Source organism: Cryptotermes secundus, unplaced genomic scaffold (genome assembly GCF_002891405.2).
Source record: "Cryptotermes secundus unplaced genomic scaffold, Csec_1.0 scaffold70, whole genome shotgun sequence".
Classification (NCBI taxonomy): domain Eukaryota; kingdom Metazoa; phylum Arthropoda; class Insecta; order Blattodea; family Kalotermitidae; genus Cryptotermes; species Cryptotermes secundus.
Window position 1 is genome coordinate 580,176 of NW_019734964.1, and position 6,591 is coordinate 586,766.

General features: G+C 42.6%; 1 protein-coding gene across 1 annotated transcript in view; it reads left to right on the forward strand.

Annotated features, from left to right (window-relative positions):
- The first annotated feature begins 1,653 nt into the window (after nucleotides 1-1,653).
- The window catches only part of LOC111869019 (protein pinocchio), a 397,539-nt gene continuing 392,601 nt past the window's right edge, over nucleotides 1,654-6,591 (forward strand). The window contains exon 1 of the mRNA XM_023860198.2: nucleotides 1,654-1,832. The gene's annotated coding sequence lies outside the window, so the exon portion shown is untranslated. The remainder of the gene's footprint in view (nucleotides 1,833-6,591) is intronic.

The window sequence follows — 6,591 nt, forward strand, 5'->3', positions numbered from 1 at the left end:
GGAGATGGTTGCTCAGCTGTTGAAGCGATCAGGAAAACGTACATGACGTCCGGAGCGTGTAGTTCGTTGTACAGGCTGTGGTGGTACGGTATGCGGAACCGCGGTTGGGGTTTCGTCGGCTGCGGGGTTGAAGGTCTTGGTGGTGGTCCCACGGCCTGTCTCGTTTAACATGTAGTCAGGTTTGACCCTATCGGTTGACACGGTGGCGTCCCTGTGGCGACTACAGAGCTTTAAACGCCCGGACCATCCCCGACCGCTATCCCGTCCGGCATATCCATGACTACTCCCACCGGCTTTTCGGTTGTTCCGTCTTCTCCAAGATCGACCTGGTGAGAGCCTACAACCAAATTCCCGTCCATCCCGGTGATATACAGAAGACGGCCATCACCACCCCATTCGGCCTATTCGAGTTCCCCTTCATGTCCTTCGGCCTGCGCAACGCCTAAGGTGAAGAAGAGGCCATAACCCAACAAAGGGCTGTAGAGTCACTGATGAATGAAATTAATGAAAAATGCAAAGTTATCCCTGGACTTAATCCGTTAAGCACCACTCCATGAAGACAAGTGGAGAAATGGAAATATGCAGCTCCACCATTCTTAATCTCTGCACTTGATGGAAGTGAGAGGTCACCTTCACTCCCCTGCCGTTTTACCCTAAGGGAAAATGTCCATTGGTACATAATACATAGGAGTTACGATGAGCTCCAGAGGTGGCCTAGACTTTACAGAGAAGAGATAAATCTCTCGCCTCTATCGAGAATCAAACCCCAACTCTTCGGTAGTCCCCCCGAAGCATAGTCGCTATACTTACTGAGCTATCCGGGCTCGTGTAGTCCGTTGAAAGTCAGCCAACATTTCGCATGAACAAGTATCCTCCATCTTCAGCGTTGAAACTAAGTAGGAAACCAGCGTGAACCATGCAGGAAGCTTACTGTTCAACCTTGAAGATGGAAACTATATGTTTCTCCGAAACGTCGATTTTCAACGTACTATAAGACGTTATATCCCGGAAGATAGAACACTTAATAAAAATGTTTATTTTAGTAAATAATTTTCAAGAAATAATCTCACTTTTAAAATTTTTGGTGAAAAATGACTAAGAAATGTACGTCTCAAGTTCTGTGCCATATTTTGTCATATTATTATAAAAGCTGATTAATAGCATGCACACAAAATTATTATCTTAATATTATTTTTAATAAGACGAATAAGCAGACTCCTATGTTCTAATATTAATCACAGGATCATTTAAATATGTTCACAGCTTTACTAGAACGTATAAAAAACGTAAAAATGCAACTTGTGTAAGTTAAGTCACTCTGATTTTCCATTGGATTCCAGCGGACATTTTGCAAGCAGTAATTAGATTCAGCAATCAGGAAGTCAGTATCCGGGCAAACATGCACGATAAAAAGAAATAAATGAATGAATGAAACGTGTTACAGGGTCACAATGCTTAAAAATGGCGCCTACACAATATTGCCCGTTCACCTTCCTGCTTACACCTACTGCGCATGCGTCAAGCCTGATTCATACTCTCCCGACACTGCAGGCGTAGCCTTTATTCACTGGATTGTTGATACTTGAGTGGTGGCATTGCGAGTTAACGGGGACTAGTTTGTTATTATTTGTTGCTTTCGTTACAAATTACAAGTGTCAGTGGTGGTAGTACTGTGCGTGATTTCGTTCAACCACGTGGTGATTCCATCTTCTTTTGTTTTTGTTTACAATTAAAGAAATCGAACCTGGGAACGTGTACTGCCAACTTTACAGCTGTAACTGCTCTTCTGTGCAACAATACACTTCTCCGAAATAAGTGAAAGATAAAAAGAGGTAAAGAAATGTCTCTCTCTGCTAATTATTCTAGTTTATTACTGAAAGGCATCGTGTTATGATAGATGACGCAGGAAATGAATGGCAGTGTTTGTTTTTACTGATATTTGAAACAGAAATGCATTAACCATCCAGATAATGAATATCGTTCAGTTTCTAAGAGGTCATAGTGTTTATATGCCTAAGGTCACTACCAAAGACAGGAGATTTGAGGTTCTCACAGCTCTGATTGCCGTGTTCTTTCTTTCAGACTACACGGCGTCCTGCCCCTAGAGAGCAGTAGTATTCAGTGTTTATACCGTTGTTTGGAATTTCGTGATCTAACAACGTATTGTTTTGAAAAGGAACAATTCCCTGTTTTATTGTGTAAGTTCGTGAAGATATCAATTGCACTAATACGTAACATTAAACTTTATGTTTTTTACCAACTTCCCTCGTTTTCAAAAAGTAAAATATTAGGCTTGTGTGAACACCATGCTGTCTGTATATCCGCGTATCACTTACCACCCACCACAAAATTTTTGATTGCAGGAACAGTTTTTATGAAACTTCGTGTGTAGATCATGGTACCTGAGTCCATCTCAACGGCGGGCTTCATAAATCCCTCCCATCAGTCTGTGTGTCTGTCTGTGCATCCCCCTATCGTTGCTAGACAATAACTCAGTAAAAACGTTACCGCGGCAATGAACATGCACGTAAGAACAAAAGAATTGTTGGACGTGTCGTTTTCTATACGGTACGTGTCGTGTCAAAGAAAGTAAGCGATCAGTTCTTCCCAGAACATCTTGTTTTTACTTGTCTCCTAATCTGGTTATGGTTTACGTACCCAGAAGTTAAATCTCTTCTGGCAGGTTCTAGCTATTTCGTTACACCGTGAGACCGTGATCTTTAACAAGGGATAGCCAAAAAAAAAATGCTTTCACAATCATTTGTTTAATTTGGTTATGATATGGTTCCTGTAAGGAGAGAGCTAGGAAGACTTTGACTTTTTTTTATTGCCAGTGGGGTGGGGCTAAGTCCCTTGCACTGCGGCCACTTCTGGCCTATTGTACTAGCCTCAGATGATAGATGAGGGTGATTGTGGATTAATTGGTGGAATGAAGATTGGCAGGGGAAACCGAAGTACTCGGAGAAAATCTGCCCCAGCGCCACTTTGTCCACCACAAATTCCGCTTGACCAGACCCGAGATCGAACCCGGTCCGCCGCGGTGGGAAGTCATCGACTAACCGCTTCAGCTATGGCACGGCCCGAGACTTAGACTTAAATGGGATGATAATATTAAAGTGAATTTTACAAAAATAGGGTGGGGGTTACGAACTGGATTCGTCTGCCGCAGGGAAAGGACCAATGGCGTACTCTTGTGAACACGGTACTGAAATTTCGGGTTCTGTAAAATGTTGTGAAATTCTTGAGTAGCTGAGCGTCTGGTGGCTTCTCATGAGGGACTCAGCTCCTGTATAAACCATAATGATTCGTTGGACAGAGCAGTGTTTAGATCTCCATGCAGTTTGTACGTAGCTACTCTTTCCTATCTCTCTTTCTTCCTTTCTTTCCTGGAACTCTTCACTGTTCCGCCCATTTATTTCTGTGTCCTTGGGAACGTTTGCAGAGACATCATTCCGAAATTTCAATTGTCTGCAGAACTATTTCGCATCCACGTATTATACTCGTGTGTTGTCATTTAAACGGCACTGACAGGTGAAGTTTTCTCGGCATAAAGCTAAAATTGTACCCGAAAAGGAGTTGGAGCGAATCTTTGTGTGCTACTCTGAGAGAGGATCATAGGTACAGGGATTGCGAGAACGTAATTAGTGAAAAATACATTATAGACTTCAAAAATTGTAATCCTCATCTAATATTGTTAGATGAATAATTGGTGAAACTAATATAACGAGAATAAATATAATTAGAATGACCAAGACGTAGTTTGGTGGATAGTATTAAAATGGGTCTTAGGGAGACAGGATGGGGGTGGTATGGACTGGATTGATCTGGCTTAAGATAGGGACCAGTGAAGAGCTTTTGTGAACACGGTGATGACTCTTCGGCTTCTATAAAATGTTGGGAAATACCTGAGTACTTGAGCGACAGGCAGCTTCTAAAGTAGAACTGAGCTTCATGGAGTTAGTCAGGATCTTCATGATTTGAACTCTTTACATCAAATTGTCATGCTAATCAAACAAATAAAAATTAGATGGCCGAATCAGGGACAAATTGTGAATACAGAGTGTACGAGTAATACATACTTTTGTTTTCAAAATCTCAAGAGATAAGACTCGATTGCAGATGAAGGGGTAGACGAGAGCAGAAGATTACCGTTAGTGGGTTAGGGTATAGCTGCAGAGGTCATACAGCTAATAAACGGTTTCTGTCTATGGCACTAAAGCTTTTTCTTGGACCTTGGCCGCTTTTCAATTTCTTAATCCTATACACAGTCTGTAAGACTCCTTGGACGTGGGATCAGCCCGTCGCAAGGCCTCAACCTATACACAGAACAACACAAACACAGAATAAACGCACATAGACATCCACGACTCGAGTGGGATTCGAACCCACGACCCTAGTGCTCGAGCGGGCGAAGACTGTTGATGCCTTAGACCGCGTGGCCACTGAGATCAGCTAATAAATAGCTATATAGAAAACAATTTGGAAATACGTAACGTTGGCCTATTTGAAGGTAGATCCTGTTATCCCAGAATTCTCCTTAACATGTTGAGGAGAGCTACAGGAAGAAGAAACGCAGAACGCGATGGATAAACAAATTTTTTTTCCTTCTCACTACAGCCCCAGTGGGCCTAGGCCTACCTCCATGAACTTCTCCGTTCACTTCGGTTATTCTAGATCTTACACATTCGGTACGACTCCTTGCGCGGGTGATCAGCTCGTCACAAGGCCTCTACCTGTACACAAACACAGAAAAACGCACACACACAAACTAAACATCCATGCCCTGGGTGGGATTCGAACCCACGATCCCGGTTTCCAAGCGAGCGAAGACAGTACATGCCTTAGACCGCTCGGCTACCGTGACCGGCCATAGGCCTATTTCTTTTCACAATAAGGTAATAGGCTAAAACCCGAATCTATTCATTTACTGTAAGGTCTGTAGCGAACTGTGGAGCGGAGTCGTGGCCTGTAAATAATGACATACATACGAAATTATTACGAATGTACTTTTGGACGGGATATGTAATGAAAACACATCATAAAGAGAGAGGAATAAGGTATTTAGAGACGCGGACGACGTGGGAAAGCAGTAAAGGATCGGTATATAGAACTTGAGGTTTACACAGCGGTGGTTATGAAGAGTTCTATCTTCTGGGATAGAACGCCGTGAAGTTTCGGACGAAAATATCACCTCCATTTCAGGGTCGAAGTATACGTTAAGAAAGAAACCAGCGTGAAGCAGGTAGCATGCAGAGATTTGGTTTCTTGCTTAACGTATTCTTCGACACTGAAGATTGAGGCGATATATTTGTCCGAAACGTCGGCTGTCTTTCAACAGACTCTCTTTTTCCTGTTGCTCCAACTTTGGAGCATATGGCATCAGTGAAACGATTTGTTTCACTTCAATTCCTTACTCCTTAGACAGTCGGTAGGGGTCCTTGTCCGGGGCAGGAAAGTGTTGTTCATAGAATTGTCGCGTGTTTGGAATCCAGAAGCCTTACTTCTGTGGGAACTGCCCACATTCAAGTAAATGTGACAACGCAAGTATCTTTGCTTAGCAACGGCGAGTAAACAGCTGTTGCTAGGCAAAGCGATTAAACGCATGTTGCTACGGAAAGCGAGTAAACAACTCTTGCTAGGCAGAGCGAGTACGTGGCTGTTGCTAGGCAAACACTACAACAATACGGACAGTGACATATTTTCTATAGGTCCGACTCTAGGTTATATAAGAAGACACACTGCGAGAGGACAGCAGCTTTTCAGCACGGCTACAGAAGCAATCTACAGTGTCAGAAGCAGCTACAAAAGAAGCAATACAGGAAAATCTCAGTCAGGCGTCTACAGATTTAAGAAGCACTATGTTGCGGTTATTAACGATTATAAAGAGCTTCAAACGTTGGAGATGGTTGACAGGGGCGCCGGGTAGTGAAATGAGTACAGATATTACACAAATGGGACTTCTGATTTGGCGAAAGAAGAAATGGGGAATAAACTGGCACATACTATGGAAATGCTCGAGGCCTTAAGATGTGATTTGAGAACAGCTACAACACAAAAAGAGGCATCGGATATGGAGAAAGAAGGAATCGGAAAAGAATTGGCACGTGCTTTGGAAAAGATTGAGTCCCTAAAAATTGAAATGCGAACAGCCACATCACAAAAGGAGATTTCAGATAAGGAGAAAGAAGAAATGGCGAAAGAGCTGGCACATGCTATGGAAATGGTTAAGGCCCTAAAACGTGATTTGATTACAGCCACATCNACTATGATGTTAACAATTTTTGTTATAAATTATACATAGATTTTATTAGACAACTAGCTGTGCCCGGCCACGCCTTGCTGTGGCTAAGTCTGCCCGTTCCTTCCCAGTTTCATTTGAAATTACTCGACGCAATGCTTCCGCTTCACGAGTACGACGACTTAAGCTTGTTCTTCTGCGAGGCATTATTTGGACGAAATATTTCAATTCAAACGCAGATCAGTCGACACAGCTCAATCCCACCGCAAATTACACTGAAAAAAAGGAGAACAGTTAAGAAAACGAAATGAAGAACAATGAAAAATAAACTATACTCACGAAATGAACGCTAT